We start from the raw sequence: 17,588 nt of genomic DNA, 5'->3' as shown, positions 1-17,588 counted from the left end.
TCCCACCAAATCACATTTACCCTTCGACGTAAACTACAATATCCTTTAATAATACCCCACTTATTCCTGTCGAACAGATCCGTTACTTAGGACTACATCTCGACAAATGACTGACATGGAATCCTCATACAAGACTAAAAAGACAAGAAACTGCTCGTAGATTCCGACTATTGCAACATTTACTAGACAAACGGTCTAAATTGCCAATCCATTACAAAAGACTGATCTACTATCAGGATAACTATTATAAGGCCTATCTGGACATACGGAGTTGAGCTTTGGGGCTCCACTAAACGATCAAATTCCTCCAGAATCCAATCCTTTGTAAAATCCTTAATACTCCTTACTTTGTCACAAATCAAGTCATCCATCAGGACCTCAATATTCCATATGTTGCCGATTTGGCCAAAATCAGATACCGTTCCTTCCATAATAAACTTCTCAACCACCCAAATCCACTTGTTTCTAACCTGGCTTCTCCTTCATTACCTAATGATCCGCCTAGGCGTCTGAAAAGAAGATGGCCTCGAGATCTTCTTCTCTAGAAATGTTATTGGAGTTCTATCAGTGGGTAGATTCTCCACATGTTTTTATCATGTTACTATGTCACCTACAGCAAATTTACTTGTTGTATATATGTGTATACAGTTGTAAATATCAATAAATAAATTATTAAAAAAAAAAAAAAAGCAATAAGTATGATAGTAGTAGTTGTAGTAGGTGATATTGCTAATTGATAGGTCTTTAGTTTGGAAGCATGATAGAGAGAGAGAAATTGTTTATTGGGCAATGCTGCCCAAATACATCGGGTACATAAGCCCGTCAATATAAATATTAACATATGTTAATGATAAACACGTCAATATAAATATTAACATATGTTAATCATAAACCAGTTGAATATAAACACTAACATATCTTAATGATAAACCCGTTGAATATAAACACAAACATATGTTAACCATAAATCCGTTGAATTTAAACACTAACGGATGTTAATTATAGATACAATAAACAATTTTTGTCTACTTTTTTCTTTTTTCAAAGTTTAATTAAATATATCTTAAATACAATATATGTCAAATATTATCTTTTTTAACAATTTTTTTTTTACCTTCTTCTTCTCACACAAAGTTACATTACAATTTCTTCATTCATTCTTTCTCCTCTTTTTTTTCTCAACCCTATTCACGCTATTCTCTCTCTTCCACTCTCTCGTACCTCTCCTCTATGGTGAACCGCAAATAATTACATTGAATACTATAAATTTAGGTCCGAATCGAAGTGATAAACCGTTTAAAGACTCTCTTCAATAAGATAATAAATTGAATAATAAAAAAACTTATATACTCGGGTCAAAAAAAGTCTGAGCATACTTAAAACTCTTTAAAATAAAAAATTATTCACCAATGTTGCCGATTGTTCAAACTATAGGCCATCAGATTATATCACAAATATCAATTATTTGATGCAACAGGATTTGACAGTCAAAGCAAATCTAGGATTTCCTTCAAGACTTACTTTAGGGGCGAAGAATACTGTTTTGACTTGCTGTCACCGTTTAGCGACCCGGTCTTTATTTTATTAATGTCTCCAACGGCGTTTGTAATGTTACTTCCTCACTATAGGAGGTTTGATCCCATGCAGGGAGTGAAAAAAAAATCAAAAATTTTCGCTCATACTTTAGGTCATAGACGACAAGAACAAACTTGTTCTGGTGCCTATGCTGGTCTGTAGCCAGATGTGTCCGAGCGTGACACCTTTTGTTTATCTGATTAAAAATTAAATTGTTAGATATCGGATTGATGAGCCTATGTCAATTTAATCAAATTCTATCACCTACTATTTCCAAAACAAGTCGTTCCTTTGATTTTTCTTTAAACGTCTAGTAATTATCTTAAAATTCAGGTAATTATGCATCCCACAGAAATCTACAGAAAATAGATAGTTTCTAGGAAATATAATTAATAAAGAAAATATGATATTAGTGAGGAAGCTATACTGACCAATGTACTTCGCAGACGTATTTTCAAACATAATAATCGTATAAAATTGCTATAATTTCAAGGCCTAGACCTCCTATAACCGGTGAATCGTCGACCAACATGTGAAACTATTTCATTATTAAATCCCAATTTTAAAAAAAATCAATTTTCATCTGCTTGATTTTTTTTTAAATAGAATGTACAAACCAGAGGTTAATTCAATGATTTTCTTAACAGATTGCACGAAAAAATCTTTATATTTGATTTAACTTCCTAGTATTTTGCAGCAAAGAACAGCGAAGTCGGAAATTCACCTATTATCAATGAAGCATATAAAAAAAAAAAAATAAAATAAAAATAACTACTAATTTCATTGTGAAAAAAATATTGTTTTCATTAAGATAAAAAAAGGAAGGAATATTACAAAATGATTCCAAATATTAAAATCCCTGAGGGTGGGCGCTTTAATACTTCTTGCGCACCTCTGAATCCACCTCCGGCATTGACACTAGCGATGTATGCTTTCCAGTGATATATACTTTCCAGCGAAATAGCGATATATACTTTTCAGTGAAATAAGTTAATTATTGTGAATACAAATTGTTCTAAAAGAAAATAACACTAAATCACAACGTTATTTGGTTCAGTGTTGCCATAATCCAACGATAAGCAAGTAAAAAAAGATATTATATGGTTGCATGTAAATATACATATGACATGGTTGATATTTTATGATATGACATCGATCCGATTCCGTGCTTTAATTTTTTTTATGTGAAACTGTTAAAGAAATTATTTCTTTATCAAACATTGGAGGACATGTATCATCCACCTATTTTTATTGCATGAAGCATAATAAATATTATTACAACATAACAATAATTATATAACGATGTTTTGTTCTTCAAAAAAACTTTATTAGCTCTTATTATATTCACAACATTAGCCCTAAATTTAGTTAAAAAAATAAAGCAAATCATTCATCGAAAAAACAGTGGCCATATGAATCTTTGTGAATTTTATTGATTTTGCTATATTCATTAATTATATATTCAAAACACTCCGATTAAAAAAAGCAACATACTCTATAAAAATGAATTTATTCATAATCCAAAAAGACTGAAAAATCCTGAGATTTGAAAGAGGCTTCCAAAAGAACTGAGTCAATACGGGGTTTGGCACAAACCTATCAGAACGAAGTGGAGGAAGAAATGGATAAGGAACAATGAAAAAATGTCTGAGACGATGCAGTCGAATGATCATCTCTAACGACTCAGCAAAGGAAGAGATCGAGGTGAAACTTCCTCTCCAGGTATTTTAAACTGACGTTAAAGTAACAGCAAATGTCTAAGTTCATTATTCTTCTGCTAAGGGCATTGAAATACTGCAAAAGCGTAAATAAAAAATCTTATTTTTAAAAAAGTATTTGTTAATTATAAGTTTAATATATGTATTATAATGTACAGTTGTAAATAGCAATAAATAAAAATAAGTAAAAAAAATGGTAATATACTTTTGCATTTAAAATATAAAGTTTTAAAAATAATTATCGTATAATTTATTGAACTTGTCTTCCTTTATTATATTCCCTCATTTATCAAACTTATTAAAAAAAAATAAAATGAGAAATTAAGAAGTTGGGTCCATGACGGACGTACCACATACGGTTTATGTACCAAATTTTTTACCATGTATCCAAGAGAAGAGGGAGGGAGCTTAAAGTGGATGTAATCAATAAATACAAAGAAAATAGTATATTATCTATAAATTGATATGGGAAACATTTTTACAAGGTTTTTAAAAGAAGGTTTGATTAAAGATTACAAATATAAGAAGTATAACTGTCAAAGAATGTGTGTATCTGAAAATAGAAAATGTATGGGTACAAAATGATATCTACATATTAATGTATAAAATTTGTGATAATGAAGTTAGAGGGGGTTATTGATCTTGCTGAAATTTAAATAGCGAATAACATTGGACATACTCTTCGAAAAGGAATAGATTTCTTTATTGTTCTAAAATAAGAGCAATAAAAAGACACAATGTTTTCCAATGTAATAATAGCTAGTCTAGTTCTTGAGATGCTAATTTAGTCATGAAAGTAGCTCTTAATTTAGTTTTACACTTGCACGATTTGGATATTCTGTTCGAACCTGGTAAGTTTAACCTAAATAACAATTAAAAACCACTCAAAGAATAGACTGCTAAACCATAATGGTGGTTTATGGCAGTTAGCGTCAGAGGTGGGAAGGTAGAGATGCAGATATGAGTCAGGAATTAAATCAATGATTCGATTCACCTCTTACTCTCAAGAAAAGAATCAGGATTCATTCTATTTTGGGATATTTTGTTTTATTATGGACTACTACTTGGTACTCAGTTGTTAGAACTTTATTTTAAGTCAATATATAAAAAAGAAAAATATTAGTACAATAACAAAGCAAGAATGGCTAATAAATAAGTGTCCATGGACTTTTAGGGAGGAAGTAAATATTTTTTGATAAAACAAGAAAACGGGTGTTCCTGTCTTTATTTTTTATCATTGAAGAAAAATTTTAATTTCCTTAAATCATTGAGACGTTTCGATTTTCTTTAGTTTCGGTAATTATTGAAGAGCCTCAGTAAGGATTGAAAACGGTTGTCACGTAACTGTAGTTTCTAATTCATTAAAAATCAGTAAAATATATTTTAGGATTAACTTAAAAATGATCATTATATTTTCAAACATTATTTTTAAAAAGAATCGAACTTGCCACCCTCAATCGTAGATATGTTCTCCTAGGCAGATTGTACGTGGGCTAGCTAATTTGTTGGTACTGATTGACATGTAGCACACCACGATTCTAATAGTGATCAAGTTTGAAGGTAGTCTCGTTTTAACAGTTAATTACAGTTTACCGGGAAAAATAATTAAGCTTTTTTTTTTTTTATAGTGTGCTTAAATAGTATGTAAATTATAATGATGAGAGAAAGTAGACCGTGGATGACTTATACGAGGATAAGATGGTTGGGGTCAAACACAAATAAGTTCAACTTATTTTTGTTACATTTCAACCATCTTCTCCTGGTATATGTAAATTATATTTAAAGTAATTGTATGTAAATTAAACAGTTTATTAAAAAAATTGAAAAACTATGCAAGGTGGTATAAACAAACAAATATCAATTTTATGAGGTATTATAAGTGAAAATAAAATTTTCATCAGAGTATTGCATCAAAAAAAAGATTCGAAAAATTTTATATTATTCCAAAATAAATGAAATCAGTTTCTAACAATTTGCCATATATCTATTAAATATGACGGTATTGAATATTATGGGATGAAAACGTTTAGTGGAGAAAACCCCTAAAGGTTGTTCTTTGAATCTTCTAGTGTAAGAGATATAGAGGCTATAATTTATCTAAACGCCTTCAAGGATAGATGAAATAGATTGATGACACATTGAAAACAGATGATTACAAACTAGTATATATATTCATATTCAATATATTCCTTCAACCATAGTTTTCTCAGATCTTTTGTGAATGTCGTGTTCCTCATTGACTATCAAGTGTTCGAGACCTTCCTCAAATCTACTTATTGTATTTTTGTGTAAAGTTGTTTATTTCAGTAAATAAATAAAATTTTAAAAAATCGTTTAACCATTACTCTTACTTTTTTAATTATTTAAAATAGATTGCCATGAACTAAAAAAAAGGAAATGTATTCCTTATTTATGACCTAAATTTTTAAACTTAATTTTCTCTTATAATATATTCCTTCAAGTTTAGTTTTCAAAGATTAGTTTTTTAATAAAGAAACCCCCTAAAGATAGTTCTTCAAATCGATATAGAGGCCATAATTTAATAACGCCTTCAAGGATAGATACAATAGATTGAATAGAATTAAATTAGTTAATTATGAGAGATAGTTGACCGTGGATGATGAATGAGGAGAAGATGGTTGAGGGTGTGGTCAATGAAAAACAAAAATAAGTACGATTAACTTATTTTAATGTGCCAACGTTTCGGCTAGAGTTTCTAGCCTTCTTCAGGGCTAAAAACAAAACAAGATAACAACCACAGTAAGTATAGAAAAATAAAAAAAAATTAAAAAGAAAGTATAAACAGAATAATTTTACACATAAAATGAATAAAATTAGATTAAAAAATGAAGAATAAAATTAGATTAAAAAAATAAATAAATAAATTTATGGCTTCACGTATCACTCTAATTTAATTTCCTTTTTCGGTATATTACTTTAACTATAAATTTCAAAGATCATCTTAAAAAAAAAAAAAAAAACCTATGTGTTTATTGTGTTGTTGTTGTTTGTTTTTTTTTTTAAATGGTTTTACACTCATCAGTCTAATTTATTTTTATATTTTTTATCTTAGCTAGTTTTAATAATGGGTGATATTTGTAATACATATAAGATTAATAACATACGCATATTGAACATGCTAAGGCTCACCTGTGACTTGCCAGAGACACTCTACTTGTCCGAGAGACGAGGCTAGGAGAAGAGGCAAGAGCAGATTGGGAACCCGCGGCACAATCCCAGAGGTATTAGCCACCCTCCCACCACCCCACCTTTACATAAACCATTGTAAGTCCGTTCGTAATGGCCATCTTGTCAACCCGCGCCTCTAATTACGTAAAGAAAACTATAACTACGGCTGTAACCATTTAGCTTACTGCTGCTTTTCTGCAGTTCCTTGTCTTTCGAAATCGTATCGGTACAATTGGGGGAGTGCTGATTAACACCGGGAACATTATAAAGTCTTTTTTGGTTCATTCAATTCGAAATAATTTCAATGTTCAGAGAGTATGAATTCCAAATAGCCGTCTGAGAATATGTAGGGTGTCACAACAATCATGAATTCCTCTTTCCCTCCTCCCGACGTACTTCATTGTGCGAATTTCATAAAAGATCTTTCACTATCATAGTTATGGAGATTATGATTCAGTCATATCTTAAGATATAACATAGTTATCACGCTGTTTTTCAATTTCAGGCAATTTTTAAATATTGCCCGACTAAACTTAAAGTCTCCTCTGCCCATTTTAAGCAAATATTTCAAAAGTTATATAGGACCGTAGCTCCCCGGGGATTTTAATGAGGTAGGTCCGGCGGGGAAGGATGGCCTTCTTTTTGTGTTATGATCTCCTCTTGTGTGATTGTGACAAGCCGTACATCGTCCAACCTTCTCGCTGTAATTGTCTGTTTCGTACTTTAGATAAGTAACTCTACCACGGAGGTGGGAGTGGCGGGTCTCACGCAGTTTTCCAATTTCAAGCGCTTTTTAAATATTGCTCGATTAAGGTACCGTAAAGAGGGGACTTTCCCGTTTTAAGAAAATATTTAAAAAATGATATCTTATTTTACGGAGAAGACTCAGTAAAATTATATGTAATAAATTTCGAGTACTCTATATGTACGATGTACTAATTCTATTTTAATGAAGGGTACGAAAAAAAACAAACTTAGTTATGAGCTTATGGACATAGAACATGAAGTGGTTTTAACAGTGGTACAGTTAGTCTATAAACAAATATCCGTTACCTTTAAAAGTTAAGGAATTCCACTATTAGTTTTGTATAATATAATGTTGTTTGAAAAAAAAATTGAGATCAATTTGAATATAAAAATGTTATGGAATTGGCTTGACTATGTGAATTATAGTGCTTAGAGCAAGTACAAGAATAGCTATACAATTAATCCATCATGTCTAGCAGGAAGAAAGTTCCCCAAGATTGTATTATAACAAACATGAATGTATAGTGATCCTTAAAAACCATTTTATTTCAAGTAGGCCATGAAAAATTACCCGTTGTTTGAGAAACATCCATTTATAAAATTAGTACTTACCCATTGGTAGCACTTTAATAACATTTCAACGCAAGAAGGTCTCGAGAACATCTTCTTTTCAGGCGCCTCGGAGGATTGTCAGGAATGGAAGAGAAAGCACGGTTAGAAACTAAATATCTTTTTCGGACTGGGTTACATATGGAACATTAAGGTCTTCATGGGCGATTTTATTTGTGACAGTGCATTTGAGGATTTTACGATTTTGGATTGTAAGAATTGAATACGAAAGGAATTCGAAGGTGGAGCTACAAAGGTCAACTCCGAAATTCCAGATAAGCCTAATTATAGTCATGTAGAGTAGTTTTAAGATTAGACCTTTTGCCTAGTAAGTGCTGTAATAGTTGGAATCAATCTTGTGTGAGGATTCCAAGTTAGTCGTTTGTCCAGACGTAGTGCATCGATAGGAGTAAGAGTAACATTATTAAAGGATCTAGGGCAGTTGGTGAGGTTTACGATGAAGGGAAAAGGTGATTTGATGGGATTAATTTTAACCCTCTAATTTCGGCACCATTCTCCTAAGGTTGTGGTATGGGATTGGAGGGTTTGGGATACAATTAAAGGGTTATTATTAACTGATGTGTCATAGACATACGTGGTGAGGATAGTGTTAGGATTGGTTGGGATGTCAGCTGTATAGACTTTGTTGAGGATAGGACCGAGGGATACTATCCTGAGGAATACTTGCGAACTGAGAGAAGAGAGGTGAATAGGAATCATCGTGGTTTACTATTAATGATCTATCAGTAAAAATGGAACGGATAATAAGAAAGTATGTATGGGGTAGAAAAGTTTAACACCGCTGATCATATTTCAATATTTTATTTCTGTGCAGAATTTTTCTCATTTTTTCAGCATCAACCCATCTATGGAAACTTCTAAAAATAAATCTAAACTTCAGTCTAAAAATATAAAAAACAAAAGATAATTTAACTGATATTTCTAAATGTAAAAATGATAAAAAGTTACTATAATGGAGGGGACCTTCCTTCTGGAGAAATAGTATAAATATAAAACAGCTCGAATAACAGTGATTTGAGATTTATTTCCCTTACAATAAGCGCTACTAGTAAATTACTGTCATCAGCTTCGTGCTTACTGTTGAAAGGATCTGTCCTGCTGGAGCCATTAGAAACTTGTGGCTATCCTTTCAGAGAAGAGGATACTGATTTTAATGTATCAAAATAGAAAAGCAAATTTGGAAAAATGTCATTTGTGTTGGTACTATCGAACTTCAATAATTCGACTACTCTTCAATAGTTTTAAAAGAAAACGAGGACACCATGAAAACCACACCAGAGATCTATAGAGGAGTCAAAGAAATGTCTTAGCAATTCTGAATGTAGAAATATTATAATTTTTGTTTGTTTTAAGAGTTCATATTAAATACGTCAAGTAAAAGACCAGAGGAAAAATAAATTTTAAAGGAGTATTATAGGGAAGAAAAATTAAATAATGCAGCTATTCTGTAAATAAGATCGGAACATTTCAAACTAGTTGCGAAATAAAAAATAAAGCAAAATGGAAATTAATATAAAAGTTGTGACATTGAATTTATTAAATAATACATTTCAATAAATTCAATATCACAAAATGATGATTTTTTTGGAAGAGTCTCAAAATGTTAAAGCTCAGCAATTGTCTTGATCTATGTTTGATTTTGTTCAGATATCAAAAATTTTATATTTCGTAATTTTTTCGTTGGCCTCAGACTAAGTTATAAGTGTGCAAATTTCCAAGATCATAGTTCATCTATTGAGTATGTTAGAATTTGTGCAGATGAGTGAGTGGAAGAAAATCTGACTGTGAGTTGCAAAAGAGGATGTATTGCACAAAGGGTTTTTAATCATATATCTCTGGCCATAAGATACATATGGGTGTAATCCATCAAAGATGGTAATTATAATATAATTTAACAAATATGTTAAAATAAAGTTGTCATGTTCATTAATCTTGAAATAGGATTTTTTTTTTCTTGGAAGCACTGTTTGGGAGTTATAAAGGAATTATGTAATAATCCGAATATTTTATTTTTTTATTTATTAGGTAACTTAAGCACCCATCAAAGGGCGAAGCCAATATAGCATACTTTTTTTGTCGTTGAATAAAGTTATTAAAGTCTGCTTTCCAACATTAATTTCAACCAAAGGACTTCATTCCATGTCAATTCAGCACAATTTTTGACCATATCATATCAGATTTTATTTTGTAAATTTGGCACAGCTTGTCTATTGATTTAGGAAATATCCACTCGTCTTTGAATTACACATTTGTAAAATTTTAGTTAAGGGGATCAAAAACAGAGTTGTCGTTCTCTGAGCCAATTAATTAAAATTTCCGTAGAAACTCCTCAAATTTAGATATATTTATAGGAAATTTAGGAGACCCCTTTGAACTTGTAAAAAATGAAGCATTCGCAATAGTTTATAAAAAATACAAATACAGAAAATATTCATTATCATAATTAATGATTACAAAGACTGATGAATTCGTTACTCATGAATCACCGCAGCAGTTTGAATACTCAAAGAATGAATAAATACAACATGAATGCATATTATATGCAATATGAATACATAATGAATGATTGCAAATACATTTATCTTTCAATTCTTTTTTTAACTATTTTTCAATTTTAGGCGCTTATTAAATATTGCTCGATTTAACTATCTAAAATTTCCACTTCCCGTTTTAAGCTAATATTTCAAAAGTGATATAGGACCGTCACTCCCCGGGGGTCTTAGCGGGGCGGGTCTGGCGGAGTAGGATCAAGTAAGTGTAATAATATATAAAAGTAAGTGTAATAATATATAAATATTGAGCAAAATCAAATAAGATATGTTATGCTAACCAAATAGAAGAGGCTAAGGGGATAAATAATAGTTTATTATGGCCTTTTTTTTGTGTGTGTTATGATCTCCTCTTGTGAGATTGTGACATGTCGTACATGGACCAACCTGTCTTTGTTACTTATCAATACCGAGTAGTTTTAATAACGAAATTATTCATAATAACTGATTACAAATACTCATGATGTATGATGAATGGTATATGAAATGATATCGTTATTCATGAATACCGAGTGGCATATAATATATAGTTCAAAATCAAATAAGATATGTTATGCTAACCAAATAGAAGAGGCTAAGAACATTTGTTTGTTTATTATCAAAATCACAGAGACAGACCCATCAGAGGAATATTGATATTTATATCATGCGTTCACTGCTCAATCTTAACTTAAAAAGGTCTGGGGAGCTTAACGGCTATACCCAGGAAGGGTTCAATGATATTGCAGCACTGAGGGAAAATGAGCGCTATGACGGGGCAGTTCTAAGCCAGCAAGATTACGGAAGTGACCTGGATAAGGCAGCAGGCCCAAATCATCTCGCCCTCTGTAGCAATTCAATAGTAAAAATTTCCACAAAGAAGAAACATCTTGAAGTCTTTAAAACTATGTGGCGTTTAAAATTGGTCATATACATTATGAACATTTCAACAATTACACAATTTCTCACTTGAAAAATGAAAAATAGTTTATTATTCTTGAACTAGGACCCTTTAGAAGAATTATAAGGTAATTTTCATTATATAATACATATATTGGCCAAAAACAGTGTGGCCACACTTAATTATAGCATAAACTAAAATCTTATATAAATAACTTTAGATATACATATAAAAACAGAAATTAAAAACTAACTAAATATGACTAAATACATATAAAATCAAAACAAAAAGATAGTTATATTTGTGCTATTACAATATCGGATTAGATTGATTTAGTAAAAGGTAATTAAATATAATAGTTTTAAACGAGGAAAGGGTTGGTACATGACGTATGTTAGGGGGAATGGAGTCCCAGCGATATGCAGCTCGGGTAAAAAATGATTTATCAAATGCAGCAGTTCGGTGAGGTAGAGGGTAGATGTCAGATAAAGGAACCTGGTAGTACGGGATTGGACAGAGAATTTGAATTGTAGGTTTTCTAGGATATAGGAGGAGCGTTGAGTACTAATTACTTGGAAAAGGAGGCTATGAAATACTCGCCATGGGAGGATGGATAGAGCCACTTCAGCTCGGCGTGATACGACTTCTTCAAACAGTAAATTTTTCATCCACATTTCAAAAATATAATTCTTTTCTTGAGATAATTTTTTAAGAATTTCAATTGTTTCCTATTAGTTTTAGGATTTGCTCATTATTATGTTGGTGGGATGCGTTATGTTATTTTATTTTTTTTTGCTGGTAAACTCAATTTTTAACTTATGAAAACTACCACAATTTAAAAATTAGACATATTAAACAAGTTTCAAAGTCGAAATAAATGCCACTCATGTCTTCAATTACTTCATAAACGATAACCTACATATGTGGTCAATTATTTATTTTTTTAATTTCTATTAATTACTTATCATTATCGGTTTATTATTAAGTACTCCAATTAATGAATGTGTTTGTTGAAAACCTACAATGAATTGTCTATGTGATCAACAATCTATTGTGACTAGTTTAGTACAGCTAAGATAAGTTTTCCTCTTGGTACAGGAGGGGGAAGGTTACGCTATAGCAAACGTTCCCATAATTAAATTAAAATAAATAAATAAAAGTGAAGGAAAATTTTAATAATAAAAACAAATGAGAACAACGTTTGTTAATAAAAATTAACAACATATAATTGTTAATAAAATTAACATTTTTTGTCGACTTTGTTCCCAGTAGGAGTGGTTTGTTATGGTGAAGATGGAAGGCGGAGATAGAGGGGGTGCGCGAGCTCCCCCTATAGGTAAACTCATTTTAGACGTACTATACCAACTGATAGAGGAAAGCCGTTGGATCAGCTATCGTGATACCGATTCAAGATATTCAAAGATAAAATTCTATCTTTATCTGATTTATCCTGATATATAACTTTACGCTTTAGATAACGTTAATTTGGGTAAACATAGTACTTTTTTTACAAAGAACGTGTTGTTAAAAGAAAATGCTTTATGGAAAGTTAAGTAAATTTTGGTAGATAGCATTCTTAGTTGGTTGCAGATGTTCTCAACTTCACTCAACTATTTTTATGAAGCTGGATGTATCTTTATCTGAATCTCTATGTATTTTACTAACCCCAAGCTCTCCACTGTTTCTCCACGCTTGACCACTTGATTTTTGAGGAGGAAATTCTTTACCGGCGTTCTACAACTGAAGAAAATAAAAAATTATATGGGAGATGAAACGAAGGTGGTGGGAGGCTTCTTATGCATTTAAGTTAAAATATCTTAAAAAATTCAAATTGTTGCTGTATACTGTAATTGAGGAAAATGTATTTCATCAACGTAATTGTAATAAGTTGCAATACAAAATTGAATCTTGCCGTTACACCGAGATAGAGAGGCGAAAACTTGAAAATATAGAAGATAAAATCCCCAGAAATGAAAAGATAACGAGTTTTTGACCGTTTGAAATAGAATATCTTGAAACTAAAAATCGTTTTTGCATGCTGTAAGTGAATGAAATGTTGAGTATTACATCCTCTTTGTGATAAGCAATAATTCAAAAGAGTACCTCGAAGCTACATCGAAATAGAGATGCGATAAGTGAGAAAGCTTAAAACTGTCAAAACTTGAATGCACACGCAGCTGATTTACTCCACAAAATTTCACAAAGATCTAAAATCTCAATGCTATCTGTAAATGGATAGAAAATAATGGTAGAAAACTTGCATCTGATAACAAAATTTAATCGGCGACAAGTATGATCGAGAGGTGTCGGGGGCAATAATCATCAAAAACAAAATGATTCATACATACTTGATTACTTATAATCATAATGCACAGAGATATACATGCAAAAAATAAAGAAAATATGGCAGCAAACAGTAGAGCTGTTAGAGAATGTAAACTAATGGACGAAGATTTATACTCATCTCCATATATTACTAACTGCAAATCTATTAATTGCTTGAATAGTGACAAATTTGACAAGAGAATTTTTTAAAATTTATTTTGTATTTGACATGTTCTGTGTATTTTTTGATAGCCCTGCTAGTTATGGGAAAATCTATATAGGAACCACAATAGAGAAAGGAACCTAAAAGTCTACGATATACTATTGGAACACATGTATTTCAAAATAAAACTAAAACTTTTTTTTTTGTCAAATGTGTAACAATTTAAGCAAAGCAGAAATATTTCGAAATTTCCAACAACTCTTTTCTTGTCTGATAAAAAAATTATTGAAATAATTCAACCTGAATAGAGTAAAATAATTTTTCCTAATATAGAGAAATATACATGAAAATAAAATCAAGATCTATTTGAACAAATATGTTGCTCTGGGTCGGCCATGGGACTGAGCATATAGACTTAAAACTATTATATAAGTAAAACAAACAGTATATATAACATCTGAATTGATATCATACAGAGTGAGACAACAGAGTGATACAGCTCTGTGTATGAATGAGGTGAAGAGGATGCTGAACAGAAATGAGAAAAAATAAGAGTGGTCGTACGTAATAGTTTGTATGAATTACTAACACCATGAAACAGGAGAACAGAAATTATTAAATAATTTGTTAACCTTATTACCTCTACGTTTTTGTTTATCTTTGATAAATATTCCTATTTAATATAATATCGAGCTAATTTATTTATTTATTTTTTGGTGGGGAGGGAGGAATTTTCAATAATTTATATTGTTTGATTGTTGTTTATGTATTTAATTTTAATCCAGATGATGCCCCTATACGCCCGAAGCCCCAAGACTGCCTTGGCGTTACTTAAATAGGAGAGGAGCTATTGTGTCTCCCTCTTAGGTCGCTTTCCCTCTAAGAGGCTCAGATACTCCATCTCACTTTACTCGACAGATACTACTAGCAACTGTGAATTTTAAAAATGGCTGAAAAGTTTACTTCTTAGAATTGTATAAGGGTCATTCTAAGGTGAAAGTTATGTTTGGGTTCCCCTGAGATGGCTGTTTGGTCAATTGTTAAACTCATTTTTGCACCAGCTGCATTTTTCCCTAGTTCCATCCACATCCCATGACACTGTGCGGATTTAGAATCCTTCCGCTTTTCAGAAAACGTAGTACCTTAATAAGGTAAGATAAAGTTGGGGAACGAAGAAAAAAAAAGCTCCATGGCAAGGATAATTTGAAGAAAATAAGATGCACGTGTTTCCATGGTTACAATTAACTTCAATTGTTGTTGTTATACCACATCAGAGTTTTTTCTAACAGGCAATTATCTCTGACCATAATTCAATACTTTGAGCATAATTCAATCAGTTTTTAAGTTTTTATTTTTAATATTCCTCAATAACTTTTTTTTTAGCATTGACTATGGAATAAAGAATATTTTTGTGGTTCTCGATTTTCAAAGCATTAGGCTTTTTTTCGTATCTCTAAATGAGAAATGAAATGACAACGAATGTGAAATGAAGACAACCTTAGTAACAAGATTTTGCCAATCATTTGTCTCTTCAAGTTTTTGATTTTGTAGTTTTTCACAATTACTTAAAGCTATCTGGATCATCCCGCTTAGACCGGTACTATAATATCTTATAGGATAAATTCCAAGAAATATAAAAAGGCAGAAATGTAACGAAGGCCTTGGAGGAAGTGCCAAATTGAGCCTTACTAAATCTTGGAATGAGAAGTGAAAAATTGATTTGGTGAGTTTAATATTTATTCTTAACTTAGTATTAACATATACCATAAACATGTTTGATTTTTATTTATGTTAGGCTTTATGTTCAATTACAGTTAGAGAAATGTTGAAAAACTGATTTAATTTACTTTATTTAATATCATCATCAATCAATTAAAAGATTGTGGGGTTCATGGAAAGATACCGTAGACATTCTAAAGTAGTTGAAAAACTTGTTTTCATCTGCCCTTATTGTTGAAACTGAGATCTGAGAACTCCCGTTTCACATATTTTGTTTTTGGAACCGAAAGTCTGAATGAGTGATCCCCTATAATGAAGCAATACAAGCGTCTTATGTGGCCTAAAACTAAACTTACCTCCTCTACCCCTCTCTTTAGGGAGAAGGATAAACTGATGCGTGAAAGAGCTATTTTATTTTTTCTGCAACCAGTCCTTTTTTTTCACTCTTATTTAGTGAAAAATGAGTGAGTAGAGACATTCTGGAGGAAAGAAAGAATAACTGAAGCATGGAGTAAGTCCACACCTATCGATATAATTCACATCATCATCATATATTATATCACATTAAATCCATTCCATTAAATAATTCAAAATTAATTAACTCTTACTAATAATAAATGTTTAGTTTCGGCCACCCTCTACACCACCTGTAACTTATACAATTAATGTTCTTTTAGTTAATCATGTTTCATTTCATCATTGCTGTATAAAGTGCGCCTTCAACTCAATGCCAGGCACTCCTTCGCTTTTGAATTGCTGGTTGGGATGCAATGGACTGTATAAAATAGTGATAAATAAAACATTTATGATTAGGTATGTTAATTAATTTTGAATAACAGGTTTTATGATGGTAATAATTATGGTGCGAATTATATTGATAGTAGTGAACTTAATCCATGGTTTGGTTATCCTCTCTTTATTCCTAGATTTCCTCCTTCCTCCTCTGTTCCGGGAGGTAGTTCAGAGTTTACTACTCACTCATCGTTTCTATCAGATTAGAGATGAAGAAAAATTAAGGGCTGCCTCTGGTAAAGGCTCGCGATTGTAGTTTGGTTCAAGTCTTCCGTTTAAACGGAACAATTACAATCAATTATATACAGTCCACCACAATCCAATCAAAAGTGAAGGTGTGCCTAGGCTTAAGTTGAAGGCGTATTTTATACATATTTTTATGTTAGTAGGATGCACCTCCTACGACGATTATTACGACGGTACTAAAACACATAGCAATCTGGGGCTTTCTATTCATTCTGGAATCTAACGGACTACATAGTTTATAAGATACAGGAGCAAACCGGTCGGTTAAAATTATTAGCGTGTGGAAGGGGCCAAAACAAGTGCGCAAGTTGGCAAAAAGAAGATTTGTCCGATTACTTGGTGAATTTTTATTTTATGGAAAATTACTGATTGAGCATGTGTATTTAATAAAAGGTCCGGGTACGATCAATAATATCTCAAATTGTAGAAAAACTATTCATCATGATCCAAGGTTTTACTCCATTTTGTAGTTCTCTATGATACAAAAGATATAAGATATAAAACGAAATAGAATTAAACTAAGGTAGTGCTAAAAAAATATCGCTGTACATCTTATTTTTATTTTCTTTAATTCACTTTACTCATGTTTATATAATTTTTACATATTTTTAGCCACACCTTAGTTTACTTTTATTCCATACTCTCTTATTACCTTACTCTGTAACATATTTTTAGTTGTGTGTACCGTGTTAGGGTTGGGCAAAACGTTAGCTTATGATCAATAGTTTTTAGACTATTTGAGTTATTTTCAGCCACACCTGAACCATCTTCATTTTATTTGTTTCAACAATGAACCTTTCAGAACGAACAAGAAAAGAAATATTTTATTCATAAAAAGTTATAGTTATACGTTTCAAGATATGTAGCTAGAATCAAAAAATAGTTTTTATATTTTCTAAAAAAAATTGAGTAACACGTTAACTCTTATCTTTAACACGTACATGAAAAATTAAGGAATATCCATGTTTTTTGTCAAAATGAGTTTATTATTAATTTATCGAAAATTATTGTTTTTGCACTTAAATCACATCACCCCTTCAAACTTCGAATCATTA

General features: G+C 31.3%; 1 protein-coding gene across 1 annotated transcript in view; it reads right to left on the bottom strand.

The window, feature by feature from the left end:
- Nucleotides 1-6,527, bottom strand: part of LOC106688057 (retinaldehyde-binding protein 1) — a 25,268-nt gene extending 18,741 nt beyond the window's left edge. Inside the window, exon 1 of the mRNA XM_014432331.2 lies at nt 6,444-6,527. The gene's annotated coding sequence lies outside the window, so the exon portion shown is untranslated. The remainder of the gene's footprint in view (nt 1-6,443) is intronic.
- Nucleotides 6,528-17,588: the final 11,061 nt, after the last annotated feature.

This window comes from Halyomorpha halys, unplaced genomic scaffold (genome assembly GCF_000696795.3).
Source record: "Halyomorpha halys isolate HHAL.00 unplaced genomic scaffold, Hhal_1.1 Scaffold1047.1, whole genome shotgun sequence".
In the NCBI taxonomy this organism is placed as follows: Eukaryota; Metazoa; Arthropoda; class Insecta; order Hemiptera; family Pentatomidae; genus Halyomorpha; species Halyomorpha halys.
Note: the sequence above shows the minus strand (reverse complement) of the source record. Positions and strands in the feature narration are given on the sequence as shown.